Below are 18277 nucleotides of genomic sequence, written 5' to 3' on the forward strand. Positions count from 1 at the left end.
AAGCCACCATTATCGCCCTCATCATTCGCCAACAACACTTTTCCCTCATTCTCATTTTACTGTCATTACCTTTCCTTGATGTGGAGTAGCTGACCAGAATTTCGATTAAAATCGACTTCTCCGCTGTTCAATCATAACCCCCCCCCCCCCTCTCTAACTCTCTGTCTGTGCTTTGCCGTTATTTGGTTCTTATCTTTTGTTTGACACACTGCTCCACTAGCCTTACAGAACTGTAGTGTGCAAAAAGAAAGAAGAAGAAAAAAAAGACTAGAAGTGAAAGTTAACGTACACAAACAAACCATTTGCTACGCTCTTTCAATACACAAGCAACCAAATGCATGTCGCAATGACCCATGTCGCTGTAGCTAAATATCTTACCGTAAATGAACACGCCCAAATAAAATGTGCCGGGCGACCTACTTGAGTGGCAGAAGCTTCCTAAAGGAATGCTCAATTCCGCGAAGGGGGCCGGTTGAGTTGGCTGAGTCAGGAATGTCGGCCGCGGAGAAATGCACGCAGCTAGCATGCGCGCTAAACCGGAATCAAGGGGAGCGTGAAAGCAGCGTCGCTTCAACGCCGCGTTTCAGCCACACTAGAGGAAAAAAAAAAAAAAAAAGAAAAAAAAAAACTTCAAGAGGGTATTAACGATAAACGCGGGCCAAAGCAAACCGTACAAGCGAACAACTGCTTCGACGACCCCAACAGGAAACAAGCTGTGATCCGATAAGGCAAAAAAAAAAAAAAAAAAAAAAAAGAAATAAATACGCTAGATAGGTTTCCCGCACAATTTCATCTTGTGCTGAAGAAAAGATAATCAAACAGAGAGAGAAAGAAAAGAGGGGCTGAGATGGCTTGCGTGGTATTAAGGCGGAGTGCGAAAAGCGCGGGGTGAAACGCACATGAACCCGACGGCACTTGAAGCGGCGTCACGCGGAGAGCAGTCGCCGAGCGGGTTGCTTGTGCGTTGAATGTCGCCGCGTCAAAGGAATTCTGCCCAGTGGTCACATCTGCTCTGTCCGGCGGCGATCTCTTCGCGCAGTGAGGGAACGAAGAAAGAGTCGCGAATGACTGTGCCGCACAAAAGAAGACACAATGAAACGGTTCAAGGACCGTCGCGGTGCTCGCAGGGCTGCGGCGTCTAAATGAAAAGAGTCGCGACACACCTGAGGCGTGCGCGCGTGCTAAAGAGACGGGGCGCCTCCCGGTAAGTCAGACACTCGGGCATGTAGTACGTACGTTCATGGGCAGGGGCCTTTCGCCGTAGAAGATGGACGCTGGAAAAGAGATAGATAAAAAGAGCGGGACGCAGAGAATAGCCTTCATATAATGATCCCTACATATTTTTCTACTTCTTCTTATTGTTGTTTTTGTTGTTGGTGGTGTTGTTTACCCGACACGTAGAATACCTCACCCACGTTTGCGTACACTTTAATAGATTTCATGAGCGCACTTGGGACTCTCAACAACTCCTTGTCAACATGCCCACACACACACACACACACACACACACACACACACACACACACACACACACACACACACACACACACACACACACACACACACACACACACACACACACACACACACACACACACACACACACACACACACACACACACACACACGTGCGCACACCCGTGAGCGACAGTATACAGACCCCAGGTTCCGAGAAAAAAAAAATCAAATCCGCGGCCTTCCAGGCATGATGCTCGGAAATGAGAAATACAGCCTGAACTTGGTGAAAACAAGACTGCATTAAATTCATTACTTTCACTCGTAATAGGAATACGTGTAGGTTGTCCAGGAATTCTGGTTGTTTATGGGCGCACGTACACACGCCCGCATGTTACACCAAAATGACTATAGTACAGAAGTGTGTGCAGCAAAGAGAGGGATGGAGAACTCACCGAATGCAGTAGCGGCGCCCTCAGCGACTGGCATTTCAATGTGTCGGTCGCTCGGCTAGAGCCAGACACACCGCACCTCGGCGTATGTCCTGCACGATGGTAAACCTGCGTGCTGTTAATAGAGACGAAGACCTTTAAGCCTGGAACGAATACCTATAGAATCACAATGACCCACCAGATAGGTGGTTGTTGAGCGATGTTTTCAACAGCGCATCCATTTAAGAGCCGATAATTCTATCCCGTCGACGTCGTGGTGCTAGGTAACTTGAACTTGACAGAAACCAATCTAGGTGGTTTGATCGTCGTACCGGCCAAGCTGTTTGCAGTAGCAAGAAGCTTCTGTGTATATTTGCCACAATCAAAGTATGAGGAGCACTGGTATATAGTGGCTTGCTCGAGAGCTAACTGCGGCAAGTTGACTTTCTTTCGAATTACAGGAATATCAAGATATGCGTACATACATCAAGATGCCTTGTGGTGCTTGAATCGCTACGAAGCATGGTCGAGTAGCCGGCGTGAAGCCTGATGTAAGCGAGGAACTGTGTGCATACAACAATACTGGAAAATGTAGCGCGTGGTCTCCGCGCTGGCACAGAGGGTATTCGCCAATGTGTGAGGTAATGCCAGCAGCGGCAGTCAGAACCTGTCCCCGGCAGAGCCGGCAGAGCCAATTAAGTGGAGTGTGACGGTGCGTCCACTTGGCTTCGTAGATTTTGCAGCCAAGCGCACTGCGTGTCTCTGGAGAAGCGCGGGCCGTGCATGCCGCTGTTTGTCGCTCTGTCGCGGTGTACGGCAACAGAGCGACGGCAGCGGCGGCGACGGCGCGAACGTGCCTCCAGTATCCGTATAGTTGCTATCGCAATAAAAAAGTGCGGCCAGCTTGACACTAGCGGTGCCAAGTCTGAAGAAACAGCAGAGCTGGGCGACGTTCCTTAGCAACTAGTTGATGTAGGCTTAACGTGGCTTAACTTGGCTTTTTCTAGGCAAGGTTGGGCTATCAGACCAAGGCTAGGCTATCGTGACAAGGCTGGGCGTTGACGCTTGGCTTAATTCTCGCGTTCTCGGTATTCCGGATCGCCGAGTCGCATCTCGGCGGCTTTGTTGGCGAGGTAAGCTGGATCGGCACGAAGACAGCGATTCCTTTCCCGCGTGGCTTGAAGGCGCTTCTCTCGTCGGGCAGCCTCTTCTTCCGGTGTCAAGGTGCGCTTAGGCCGAGCCATATCTCGGTAGAGCGGAGAAATGCCCGGGCGTCGCCACGCACACGCTTTCATTAGCGCGGTCGCATGACTCTGCTGAACACGTGCTCAGCTATATATGACTTCAATGTCCAGGCTCCTCCCTCGCAAGCATAGCGCGCGGCGCGCGTTATGCTCGCGACAGAAGAGCGCGCGAGGAGGAGCGGCGCCCTCGCTCAACCAGATTTAGTGTGGCCCACCGGAATAGTGCCAAGCTTAAACAGCTCCGCTGTTAAAAACATTCACTGACGATTACGATACTCCCTAATGCGAAATGTGAGCGCAGCTCTATACGTGTTTTCATTTCGCGATATATTGGCTGGCGTGGACAATCGGTCTCGTGCGGCACGTTGCGAACGGAGCGAAGTGTGGCGCGACTGCCTCGCTAATCTGGAGATTGTGAGAGCCAGCGAGTGGGTTATGCGTGTGCGCGATTCACAGAAGCCGCCGCCGACCGACATCCCAGACGGCGTGTGCTACTCTGGCGCCGTAGTAGCCATCGTCGCCGCACTACGCTTTTCTTCTCACGATTTCGCCATACCCTCCTCTGCTTTCGGCCTCATGGTTCCGCTGCACCCTCCTCCTCCACTTTTCTCCTCACGCCTCTTCACTCTCGCCGCTTTTTTCATGACCCGCTTCGCGCCGCGTTCGCTCACATCTTTCTCTGTGCTCGTTCGCTCGGTTACGCCGCCGACGCTCGCCGCAGGAACGGGCGCCTAAGACCGGATTCACACAGCCGCCAAACCCCCGTCCCGTCACCGTGACGGCACCGGCGTCCATCACGTAATTTTTGGCCGGTTTTTATTAAGAAGTAGGACACCGGCGACTTTAGGAGCATCAACCGAGGTCCCCGGTGTGCTATTTTTGAGGAGAAATCGGCGAGAAAACGCTGTCTCATTACGAACGCCGGTGCCGTGACGGTGACGGGACGGGGCGTTTGACGGCTGTGTGAATGCGGCCTAAGAGCTGCGCGCAGCTCTTAGGCCGCATTCTTAGGGCGCGCCCGTAAAAAAAAACAGAAACTGCTCGGAGTGGATACGAATTCCGGTCCGACAGAGTGGCAGTCGGAGTTTTTACCTCTCAGAGGCTCCGTTGATGCTGTACAACAGAGAAGAATATTGCGTCTGGATAGCGGTCACGCAGCTAGCTGCTGTGATTGGCTGACACCTGGCTCTGTAGTTTTCCTGTAAGTCAGCACCGAGATGAAAAAAAAAAATGGAATGAGACCAGCGGCAAAGTGCGAAAGGTTATAGGATAGGAAAAAGAAGGAAGAAATAGCCGTGTCTCTCCACTTCAACCCCGAGAGTGCCACCGCCACAATGAATGAAGTTTTCTTATCCACGAGAGAGTGTTCCGCCGCGCATCTGTTAATGTTTACTCCAACCGATATACCGCATGAAATTGCAAGACTTACTGCGCATGATATTGCGCTCCTGCCAATGCTACCACATAAAAGAATAATGCAGGCTCAAGAACTATGAATGGTGGACCGCACGCTGTGCAGCTGATCTACTTATAAACCAGCATTGAGTTGAAAGGACTTAAACGAAACGTGCAGTAAGAAGCGATAGGCATGATGGGAAAGAGAAGGAAAAAAGAAGGTCATATGTTTGTCCACTTTTCTACCGCCGAGCAGCGTCTCCTCCACAAAGACGACGTGAACTAAAGTCGATATTGCAGATAGTGTTCTCCTTATGGAAAGCAGATTGCTCGCGCGCATCTGCGAATTTTTAATCCAACCGATACAATACAACACAGTGCAAGATATACTGAAACCATTGTAATGGCGCCCCCAGCTATCGCACCACTGCTTCGGTATTATGGGCGAAACTGTAATTCTTTTTCATATTTGAGCCAATTGAGGGCTCCTGGACAGTTCGCCATAGACGATGACGCTCAAAAATTGATTCGTTTTATATAAGAAATCTTTCGACCATTGGTGGACATGGTGTAGGGCGCCACAGATTATCGCGTGAGTGTGACTAAAGCGCATTTTCGCACTGAGACATTTACAACTTGTCTCCAAAGTTACGTACACGTCAGCAATGCCGCCTTCCGAAGCTTCCCATGCAATTCGAGACGTGTGACACAGATGTCCAGCACAGGTGCCGGCGCAAATTGAGATGTTAACTACCGATGGCAGTGATTCGACAAGGTCGCAGATAAAAAAGTTTCCATATATTTGTGGCGTGTGTCGCTAAAGTGAGTGGTGATCAATAGCAGGCGAACAAGGGAAGCTTCGGCCTGGAGCCAACGTAACGACAAGGGGACTTGTATTCATCAGGGCGAAGACAAGTCCCTTTGTCCAATACTTCGGCTTCAAGTTCCAACCTGAGACATTTCTTGTTCTCCCATCACTTCAAGTCTCCATTTTCTTGAGAACCTTTTGTCTTGCTTGGATTTCTAAATTGAGTTGTATTATTCAGGTGTATCATTATGAGTGGAGATCGTTGTTATATTTGTTAGTTCCTTTTGAATATAAGCAGCATTTGTGCGGCGTAGCTGCAGGCTTACATATTATTATATTTTCGAGTAAACGCTAGGAGCGAGCCTGCGCGCGCGCGTGTCTTCCTCTTGTTGTTGGTCTTTCTCTTGAGAAACAATACCACCTTGTTGTTTTGGTCTTCATTTGGGTAGATTTGGGATTGATTGAATGAATGCTTTATTTGACGGTTAACTTAAAGAAGGAGGCACACAGTACAATTTCGCATGCGATTCGTACGACCTGCTTTGCCAACAACCGTATCCATAAGGTTTCCAACACGCATTGGTCAGACGCGTCGCAAGTCGTATCGGGCACAGCGTCGTACCATGTCTCTCCTGCCTATAAAAAAAAAAAAAAAAAAAAAAAAAAAACGCGTTCTTTAACGTGCACCAACATCTGATTATACGAACGGACTCGCATTCCGTCTCGATTGTAACCGAATCTGCTACTGCTTGTTGAGCAGCAGAACACCATATATCCACTTAGCCACTGCGCCACGTCGCGAATTGTTTGGTCGCGACCGACGTATACAACTATAGTCCCACCAACAACATCCAGCAAGTTTCCGACAGACTCCTATAGGTTTTACAGTTCACGACAAGCAGATCAGCCATCTTTCCGACGCGTGGTCCGTCAGATCAGATGTTTTTTTCAGTGACTCTTATATGCGTTTCATGCTTCAGCCACAGCCATACCGCCGACGCGCCATTTCTCCTTGTTGTCCCAGGCGAAGAACAATGGCGGCTCATTGAGAAAAGAAAGCACGGTGATGTGGAATCGTAGCATCTAGCGCGGTCTTCGCACGGCAGAATCCACTAGCGCAATGGAAATCGCAGTTTTAATGGAGCACAGAACAATACACGTACACCTGCGGTCGTCGAAGCGAAACGAGGCTGGGCACAGAGCGGATCGTTTCTTACGCGGAAAGGGCCATGTCGACCAGGGCGCCCTCATTTTCGGTTTTCCTGCCTTACCGCCAAAGTTGGAGCCTTGTCCTCAGCCTCACTTCTCAAAATTCATTAGCCTTCTCTCGCCTTTGCCCTCAACTTGAAGATAAAATGTCAGCACTCGTACACCGTCACGTTCCCCTTCACAAAATTCTTCGCGAATATTCAACATTATAGTTATTTATATTGCTCCGAGTTCACACTGATCCTCCCTCAGACTCGTGCAATGATTACGCTTTCTTTTTCATTTAAATTTAAAGGCAAGCCCTGAAGAAGCAGACACAGCTATACGTACTATATATAAAGGCGTCAGCAAAATGGCACGTTCCTGATGACTGCTGGAGTTTCTTTTTTCCCACTACTAGTGAAGTTTCGGTGATACAGCTAGTCTTAAGCCACTCTTATTGCTCGGCCGCTGAAAATAAAGTCAATAACTTTTTTTAAAAACAGCGGAGTGTCCCGAATAACTAAATTTATGAGGCCGACTTTAAGCTGTATTACAGTGCAGCTGGTTAATAAATTGCATCGCACTTAAACTATTCGCAGAAAGAAATGGGGGTGTATACTGCCCGTATATATTATTTGAATAGAGAGAGAGAAAAAAAAGGGGGTATGCGCCTTCGAGATTTCTTGTAGAGTCGTTCTGAAGGAGCTTTCCATTTGGCGGACAGGAGCAAAAAAATAAAAAAAAGAATCTGGGGTTATACGTGCGAAAACCACAATTTGATTATCAGGCACGCCGTAGTGGGGGGCTCCGGGTTGATTTTGGACCAACTGGAATTCATTACCGGGCACCTAAATGAAAGTACGAACGTTTTTACATTTCGCCCATCGAAATGTGGCTGCCGCGGCCGCTGGTCGAAGCCGCGACCTCGAGTTCAGCAACGCGACGTCATAGCGACTAAGCTATATACCGTGGATGGAACAGGAACGCTCGAATAGAACTGCACCAAAAGTTTTCGGCGGAACCATCGAGGATGGCGCGAGGCTTGGAGCCCTGGCATGAATAATTATGATTGATGATTCAAGTGAGGGATTCGGATTAATTTTAGTCAACTGGATTTCTTTAACGTGCACTTAAAATCTAAGAACACAAGCATTTGCTTACCGCCTGCTTGCCTCCGCGTAAATCGAACCGCCGCTGCCAGAAGTTCGATTTCGGTGGCCGAAAATCGAACCGCCTCGTTTCTCGCTGCACAACGCTGACAAGAGATCTTTCAAAGCAGTTCCAAGAGATCCTGCTTGCCCACTAAAAATCGCCATGAATGATTTGCTTTCTCAGAGCCTCTGCACATTGCCTTTTTTTGCCGAAAGCACTAAGTACTTGAAGAAAGTAAATTGTTCGTTGCGATAACTTAAGTGTGTACAGCATAGATATGATGGTGAACGCTGCCATTTTTCTTTCATACATTCTGCCTGGAACACTATTTAAAATCAGCTAAAAATACAGCAAGCAGACATTTGTAAGTAGCCCAAGTATTGTGCAAAGCGACGCTGTAAATACCAAAGAGAAAATAACGCCCACCGTCCGTGTGAGCTATACTCACTGAGTTCGTCTCGTCACAATGTTCAAAGCACAAGCGAATGGTAACGTCACCACCATCACTGCGCGCTTTGTAGTAATGATAATAATATAAAAGAAACAAGAAAGAAAGGTTCGCTACACATCACTTGATGACTCAGAGTTACCTTGCGCTGATTTCTCGGCCATAGATAGCCGTTTCAGCTACCTCTAGCCGAGGGTTTTCTGAATAAAGCTTATTGAGTTCGCAAGGATGTATTAAGGTATAGGTACATCTCTTTCTCTTCCTTAACGTTTGTTAGGCGATGGAAGTTCTGTTATCTGCTAAGACTAACTCGAAATGCGCAAGAAAGAATTGATCAATCATACGTATTATAGCCAGTATCTGCTAAATATCGTTTGAGAGAGTGAGAGAGAGAAAGAAGATATATTTATTCAAACCTTGAGATCGGATACGAAGCCGTCCTCTTGTTCCTATCATATGGTGGCAGAGGAATCAGGTCAACAGTCTGCTCTCAGCGCATTATTGTCGATGCGAGTATATATATGAGCCTAGAATCCACTGAATCTATCGCAAAATCTGCTGAACTGTTAACACTGATGGCGGTACAGCCACAGCTCCCAGTCGATGGCGGTGCCGTCTCGTATTTCGGGTAAAACCTGCCTTTTACCATATGAAGATCTCCTGTCCGAAAAAATATATATATATATATATATATATATATATATATATATATTCCACCAACGGCAGTGACGAAAATGTGCGCCGAATGCAAGTACCGACAAAAGGGGTCATACAAGTATAACCTCGTATGCTGACCGATACGTGGCAGTAAGCGCACCTCTGTCCTGCGTAATCAAAATACGAATTCCGACACAAAATCTTAACATACAGGGAGTTTCAACACTTTCAAAAATTTTTAAAGGTTGCCTGTGGCAGATAGCACAATTCTAGTTCATGAGCTGGTCTACTCGAAGAGGCGGACATTACTTGCACCAAAAATCGAAATGCATAATCGACTAATGAACAAAAATTCACTAATTACGTTTTTAACTAGTTACCTTATGGCCCATATTGCAATTTACAAATTCTAGGTGCGGAGTTCGCTAGGCGGATCCACTTGGAACGAATTCTCAGGGTGACACCAGTTTCAAGATGATAATTCCCGAACTTTACGGAGAAATGCATTGGCGTTCCAGTTACTTTCTTAACAAAACGTCGTTTTATGCATTGAAGCACAAAATGATTTGGAACGCCAATGCAAGCTTTACCTTGCGTCACAGCTCGTATACCTCTGTTGCTGAAGAAGATTGAAGAAGCTTTTTGATACATTGTAACTGTTTACAATAAAAAAAATATTTGGACCTATAGCCAGTTGGCTAGTAAACGGTCCAATGAAAAAAAAATTAATATTGTTTAAGAGCAGTGAACCAAGTGACGATTTCAGCACACAACGATTTCATGATTAACATTTTCAAGTTAGCAAAGCTGTTAAGGTTTTGAGTGGCCATGTGCCATCATCGCCCCAGAACTTGGTCTAATTAAACAGGGCTAATTTTCTACATCCTCTTATAAATAAAATATCGCAGTTTGCGAAGATCTTAATGTACATGCTTATGAACCTGTAAAGTCCCAGTTGCCGAAGTGCCACCCCACTAATTTTTTCCGGTGCATTAAGTAAAACTCGCCTTCCCTCATTTTTTAGACGTTCACTTATCCTGCCATTATACATTTCTATTAAAAAAAAAAGAAAACAAAATTTGTTTTGCATATATGGGCGCTATATACAGATAAATGCATTGTTTGTGCTTCGCAAGAATTTAAATAATTTTATTGGGCGAAAATGAACGTTTGGTATATTTATGCAGCACGAGACGTGCTCGTGGGTCGGGTTTTTTCCACGTAACTTCATTTCACGCGACCTGCATAATATCAACAGTCTTTATCTAAGGGGTATCGTGGTAAACAAAATCGCACGCTGTCAGTACAGCAAGTAGCTATTCAACACAGGAACTATAGAGACGCATACCGCCACCGTCGGAATGCAGTCGCCACGACCGGGAATCGAATCCGCGACCAGTGCCTCAGCAGTAGGTCATAGCTACTGACCCACAGTCGCGGCTTCTCCCGTGATGTGTATATCTCGAATACGACACATGCCTGCATTGAGCCTGCTCAATCAATCAATCAATCAATCAATCAATCAATCAATCAATCAATCAATCAATCTTTATTTTATGTGCCCAGGAACAACCGGAGGTCTAAATACTGGCGCACAGAGAAACAAAAACAAAAAAAGGGTAAAGAGGTAAACCAATTAACACAAAATTGAGAGACAGAGTACATACGATGTACGGAAGGAGAGAGAAACTACGAGAAGACAGGAAAGAATACGCAGCTATAGAACCTCACCAGCTAGAACCTTTTCTTACGTCCTGTCTTTTGCGCTGTTTCCGCTCAAGTCATGAACCAACCAGCCCAAATGCATACACTTCTGCAGAAAGAAGACGACGCGCTTCGAAAGATATCAAGATGGGGAAAAAATGACATTTGTATACTTTGCATTCTGTGGAGAGGCGAGTGTCTGTTGACAGAGGCGGGAACTTGGAAGGGTCTACATGTTCCCTGGTATAGTCTTCTGCGAAACCCGTAGTGAAACAGAAGCTAGTATGTGCACGTAATGATTCCACGAATTAATTTATACAAAAAGAAGTCGTCGGTATACGACTACTTATGCAGTTAAGTGACGGAAGTGTAGGATAATTATTCAAACTTGAAAAGTTGTTAGTGCGCGAGGTAAGGAAACGATTTTTATTTGCACTCGTGAACATTTTCTGCAGACGCTCGATTAATATGCTATTTGAGCATTATAAAACATCGTTCTAGCGCACAAATAAACACGGACGAGAAGAGAATGTCAGCAAGAACGCCAGACTTCAACTGAATTTTCTTCGCGGAAAGCAGGGCTTTATGTACACGGTAATGGAAGACATATGGATGTAAACAACTTGAGGAAGGGAAGTGAGGTACGGAAATCTCTTGTAAGTCTGCATATACAAACGAGCATGCGCAAGCCTCGTGTAGCTACGCGTTTAGAGTGGACTGGGAAGCCTAACGCACTATCAAAAAGCACACCAAGGTCGCTTGCTTCAACAACCCTGGTCAACACTGCATGATCAACAGAAGAAGGAAAAAACAATATTATGGGTTTTACGCGAATATGACATAATCTTGGTTTTGGATTAATTTCGAGCGAGCACTTTTAATTCGCACCATTCAGAGAATGAGGATAGGTCTCACTGCAGAGCGCGGCAGTCCTCAATACTGTGTATACCTATAATATTTTGATGTCCTCAGCGTGGAGGAGAAATGAAGACTTCCGGATTGCTACGGAAACGTCGTTGATGAAAATTAAGACGAGAAGTGGACCTAACACGGAACATTGGGGCACACCACTAAATACGGTACCGTATAGACAAAGAAGATTGATCATCGGCGCTCACGAAGCAGGACCTATCAAGGAGATATCTGCTTAGCAGAGCTACGTGCAATAGCAGCTTCAACACCGTAGTGCGCAAGATTCTCGATAAGTAGGGAATGATAGACTGTATACGTCAAAGGCTTTGCTGAGGTTGCAGTACGCATCATCAACTTGCCCCCTTTGCGTGACGCATTATAAAGCTGACAAGATTGGTGGCCGTCGATCAGAAAAAGAAATGCATGCTGATTTGGAATGAGAACATTTTTGCGCTAGACAACAATGCACTGTGAATAGCTAATTCGAAATGCTAGGAAATGGCAGAGAGAAGAAAAATCGGCTGACAGTTTGCGACATCCGTTTTGGCGCTGGATTTCAAGACAGGAAAAATGCGAGCGATTTTCCAAGCATGCGGTAAAGCGGAATTATTCAGACAGTTACTAAACATTGATTTCAGCACAGGTACAAAGATACTGCCGTAAGCTTTGACAATGACGGCCGGGATGCCGTCTGGGCCGTAAGACAAAGATGGCCTAAGACGCCTGAGGCATTCGATGATGAGGTTCGCGTCTAAGAGTACCGAGCTGGAAGTTCCAGCAGAAGAGCGTGGCTGGTGGGCGGTGCTGTCAGGTGACGGTTTATATAGAGAGGAAAAATTAACAGCGGAAGAATCAACGACTGCTTGCATTTCTCCACCACAGGAGTCGAGCAGACGAATACGATCTTCACGTTTGCTGAAACTCATACGGAAGTGTCTCTTTTCCGATGACTAAATGTGATACTCGTGATCCCGCTTATTGTACAGGTGATTACAGAGGGTACGCAAGCTAGAGGCGGAATTATTCTATCCATTTGTTAGGTTCAGGTTTGTTGGATTTTCTGTGGGCAGGTTCTTTATATACGCGTTCTAAGTTACGCGGAGAACCAATGAGGAAATTTACATCGCTTGGGCTTGTACTGGGATAGGTAGGTATGCATACCATTCAGAGCGATTTCAGTGAACCGATGGACGTTTTCGTCGACGTCGCATACACTATAGGCACGAGAAACCAATCAAACTATAGAGAAAAACTTGAATAGGCCAACATTGTCACCAGATTTGAAAGCAAAGCGGGGGAACTTACTGACACCATCTGAACCATTATGGCATAAGTCTGACAAGGACGCGGATATTAAGCGGGCAGTGAAACTTGTCAGAATGAACTAGGGAAATGCCAGTGCGCGACACTGTTACATTCTGTACATTTGACAGGCACAAGTCTAAAATATTACTGCGACAGTTCTATAGTTAATTTCTACATGTTGCTGAAGGGAGTAAAAAACTAGGTAATCTAACAATAAGTAACATCATTTAGTCTTTATGAAATTATTGTAGTGAGAATGGCTGTAGTTGCTCTACTGAATGCAATAATAATAATAATAATAATAATAATAATAATAATAATAATAATAATAATAATAATAATAATAATAATAATAATAATAATAATAATAATAATAATAATAATAATAATAATTAATTTGCACTACGTCATGTGTTACAGTTCCCCTTTCCTTGTGCCGGGTAGCCAATCGGGCTCAGCCTGTTTAACCTTCCTGCGTTTTTCTTATCCCTTCTTCCTCTCTCTTAATGATATGATTCTAACCTGAGAACACTTATAATTAATGACAGCTAACTTTCAAATACAGATTGTAGTAGAATTCATCGGTCTGATTCTGAAGGGAAGAAAAGTGCATAAGCCGCTTGACTTCCACAATCATACGCTGTGAATTGCGATAGAAAGATGTTAGACAGTTTTAGCAGAGCGTCGCCTTACACTTCGCTCCGCTCCCGTTTCAGGCGCTCAGGCGCTCAGAGAACTGAGTTGATTATGAATTTCAGTAAGCTTGGCTGCAGAATGTCAAGGAAGCAAAATCCAAACGTCAAAGAAGTCCAAGTCACGCTCCGATCAACCGCCCCGGCTGCGGAGCGGGGGTAGCGTTTTACCTTCCGCATACGGCAGGAGGGTTGTGCGCACGCGCACTAGCGTCCCCGCTGAGCAGCTGTGCGCAAATTGTAAGGACACAGAGCGGTCCGTAAACACTCAGATAAAACTCCTTGTTATCTTCGGTGCACGTTACACGAACTTTATGTAACCTGCGATGGGTTTCTTTCATATTTGTTTCTTCATCTCTCTCTCTCTCTCTCTTTATATATATATATATATATATATATATATATATATATATATATATATATACTGTATATATACACTCCCAGAGTTAGTTCTAGTTGTAAAACATAAATACCCCAGAAAGCGGATGGGAACACGGCTCCGCGGTAGCTCAATGGTGAGAGCATCGCACGCGTAATGCGAAGACGTGGGTTCGTTCCCCACCTGCGGACAGTTGTTTTTTCATCCGTTTTCATTTCCATTAATTTATCATTTCATTAATTTAATTAATAAGTGCAAGTTATTTCCCCTATGTTGTTCTTGGTGTCAATGTTTGCTGGCTTCTTAGATGATATATATATATATATATATATATATATATATATTCAGATTATCTGTACTATAATGATTCAAAAGCAGTGCCCGTCCTTGCATAATGAATGAATTAATTAATTACCTAATGTTCTTCTTTCTGGGGTTTTACGTGCCAAAACCAGTTCTGATTATGAGGCACGCCGTAGTGGAGGGCTCCGGATTAATTTTGACCACCTGGGTTCTTTAACGTGCACTACAACGCAAGCACACGGGCGTTTTTGCATTTCGCCTCCATCGAAATGCGGCCGCCGGGGCCGGGATTCGATCCCGCGACCTCGTGCTCAGCAGCGCAACGCCTTAGCTGACTGAGCCACCCCGGCGGGTAATTACCTAATGACTATTCAGAACTATAGTCATTTCTTTTGAACATCAGACGAGTTCACCTAATCCTTCACAAATGTACGAGTACTTTGAGTTTCAGTTGACTGCATACCAAGTTCTTCTTGAATCTGTAGAAAATGAATTCAACGTCAATTTTCAATGAATACGCCCGGTAGAGATTTAATTGACTGAAGATAAGAGAGCGTCAACTGACTCACACTCGATACGCATTTAATTGACTATGGTTAAGAAGGCGTCAATTGAGTCCCAGTCTGCACACATTTAATTGACGAAAATTAAGACCGCGTCAATTGAGCCACACTTGCTACACATTTAATTGACCAGTTATTGAACACTCTGACAATGTGGAAATCGAAAGGTATTCGAATTCTAGTCGCTAATAGAAAGGTATTCATTATAACGACACCTTATATTAAAGGGACACTAAAGAGAAACCGGAAGTTAAGCTTAAATGGTAGATTATCCTTTCACGATCACAGCCATACCATTCTTACTGCAAACAGATGTTTAATAGGCGAGAAAATAGCGAAAAACTGAAGGATAGGTGCTGACACCCCTTCGAATTTCCCGCACTACACGTTCTGACGTCGGAGATTACAAATGCAGGCCGGTCGCGATTGGTCGAGAGCGATTTATCGCTGTTAATAAAACGCAAAATGAAATACACCTTAAACGTACATAAACAGCATTTGCCAACTTTTTAAACCGTTTCAAGCGAGGAAGTACCATTATAGCACAAAATTAAATAAATAAGAAAAAATGGCATTGCGATACATCCGGTATTGATAGTTTCGTAGTTTCGTTTTTGGTCAATGCATCGTCGCGCGCGCCTGTTCCGCTCTACGGTGTTTGGTTGCGTGTTGCGTGGCTCAAAAAACGTTGACTTCGCGGGAAACAGCCAGAAAATGCCTCGTGTGTGTAGTGTTGAGGGCTGTATAAATGACCCAAGGCGCTTGCTCAGGGGCAGCGGCAGTGTTGATGCGATTGTGTCCTTTCATGTGGTGTCGCGCGGTGAGCCCCGGCTCCCCGGCGTTCGCAATGGCTCAGTGCTCTGCCGATGATAAAACGGCGAAAGAGCCAGAGAAACCGATGGTGTGCTCTCTGCATTTCTCGCCCTCGGATTATGTGTATAATCCTGCCCTCGGAAAGTATCTTGGCGTGCCCCAGAGGCCAGTCCTTTCTCGAGCAGCTGTTCCCTCAATGCGGCCTTCATCAAACCCCTTCCGGTGCCCCTGCAGCAGCAAACTGGCTGCTCGGTGAGTGCTGAATGTCATTAAATAAAGCCACGAAATAACCATACCGAGTACGTGCACAACTTTCTACGCTTGTTCTGTCGCGAACATCGTCGCCTGGCGGACCGGACGCTTCGCCTTCCGTCGACGAAAACATAGCTCTCCGCCGTCGCGGCCGGCGGCTCACCGCCATCGCACGCGGAAACACCTATACCGCTCGAGCACAGAGGATCATTTCGCGCTCCGTTTCACTGAATATCGCTGAAATGCAGTCCTGCTTCCCTGGCGAGCTCTTCGTTGCAAGGTTCATCTGCAGCAACGGTATCCATCGCGGCGAACGCAAACGCAGCGACCATGCATGCAGCCATGATGCATCCAGTGCCTCGGCCGTTTACGCAAGCGGTGACGTATCATGGCGCATTCTGATTCGCCGAGAGCAATGAAATCTGTGACGACACTGCTTCAGCGCCAAATCTGGGGTGAGAGAAATTGAGGAAGAGATATTTGGTCTTTGTTTACGAATTTCTCCGCTAATAACTCATATTTTTGCACCCAACAAAAACTGCATGCATTCCTGAAGGTCCCTCTTTTATTCCAGCTGAACTTCCTGTTTCTCTTTAGTGTCCCTTTAAGGTATGAGGCCAAGTGCTGGGGAAAAAAAAAGGTTTAAAACAGGATAAACAATACAAATTATTGGTCTACATCATAAAGCACACTTTTTTAGGCCCTTGTGAGCCTTTTAAAGTTTGCATTATTTTTGCAATATTTTTATTATTTGAAAAATTTAATCAAATGTGGGTCTCACGCCAACAGTCATAACTCTAATTTAACTCGATAAAAAACATAATTTTTGGCAGTGATATAGGAGAAGCTTTGATCTGTGCAGTGAACCAAAATTACTGAGATCAGATAAATTATCGAAGCATAGTGATGAACTAACCAAAAACATGTGTGCTTCCATTGGGTGTGCCTTGGTGTAAAAGGCATCCATATCAAAACTTGTGGCACGATTGTACTTGTTGAGGTTCGTTGCACACCCAATAATGTCAGAAAGAATTGTGCCAAGTTTCACAAAAAATCTTTATTAGGGAAAAAGTTATGAATGTTTGCGTTTGAAGAAATCGCAAAAAGATGGGTTCTGAGAAAATCAACAAAAAGATTGCAAAGCATAGCGCTTACATAAGATGATCAGGAGAGCTAAAATCCCCTATATTTGTAGCCAGTTCTGTCTTGGGTCTTGCTCTTGTCTGATTTTGCTCGTGTGGCCACCTCGGCTTCCCCCCCCCCCCCCCCCCCTTTTTTTTTTCTAGCTTGCTCTGCAGTATTACAGGTATTTGCCGTACGTCTCCAGGCCCGTCGCCTTCTACTGATTGCCGACAAACTTTAATTTTGTGCGTCTTTGCGCTCTAATATTCCCCATTCTGTGGCTGCCAGTAAGAAAAAGCAAGCGACAGAGAGTAAACATATCCATCAAACAATCCGCTGCTCCTTTAACGTGCGTGCAGCCTCCAGAACGTAAACAACACGTGCAAAACATTGCACGTCCACCTGGTGAGACGTTTATTATTTTAATTGATGAATAAAATGTTGAAAATTCTATTATGGCATTGCTACACTTTTTACGTGATACGATTCTTAAACAACAAGCAAAGAACTGCAAACCAGGGCATTTTTTCTGTTCCACAGAAAACTGGCACTTTCAGTTTCGGTTTCGTAGACGCGGGGTGGGTTTACATTTTTTGATGTATCTTTTGAAAGAAACTACATAGGAAGATACTTTTTTCAGCAAAATGATGGAGGATAAATTCGTCATCCAAAAAAGCGGAAAACAAAAAATTGACATTTCGAAAAAAAAATTGCAATTTTGACTTGGCCTCAACGTGATTGTGTGCTGTGAGTTGTACATTGGATTACTATAAACATACTGTCAAGAGTAGATCTGGGAGGATGTTACTATAAACATATTGTCAACATACTGTCAATTGCGTGGCAGAACGATGCCCCCCCCCCAATGGCACTACGTTGTAGGTCGAAACACCAGGGCTGTATATATCGGTTGAAAGGCTTTGAGTGTAGTAGAGCGAGTGGTGTTAGAATGCGAATGTGTCTCCTCTGTGTTCAGTGCAGGGGTTGATCTGTTGTTTGTGTGGGATGTGTTTCATTGAAAAGGTGACACTGTGACCTGAGGCTGGCTCATGATGTAAATCTGAAAAAAAAAAAGATTCTTCCGAATTTTTTTCGAGCTTTAGTGACATTAGGTAAATTACTCCTATTAATGTCGAACATAGGAGACATCGCCGTTTCTCCCTAAACAGAGCAAGGGCCACTCTATTTTTTAGAGTGAGGCTAACCTACAAGCTTCTTTTGACTGACTCAATAGGTGTTCACTTTGACATACAAAAAAAAACATATTTAATTAAAACACGATGGGTCAATCTCTTTATGAAACTTACTAAGAAAATTTCATAAAAATTTAATTTACACACAATACAGTCTTTGGGGAAATGTCAATATAAGCTGAATTAAAACTCAGTAGAGATTTTTTTAAGAACCGATAACTGAGCGAGTGGGTATAAGTTTGAGATCGAGAAATTGTC

This window comes from Dermacentor silvarum, chromosome 1 (assembly GCF_013339745.2).
Source record: "Dermacentor silvarum isolate Dsil-2018 chromosome 1, BIME_Dsil_1.4, whole genome shotgun sequence".
Lineage (NCBI taxonomy): Eukaryota > Metazoa > Arthropoda > Arachnida > Ixodida > Ixodidae > Dermacentor > Dermacentor silvarum.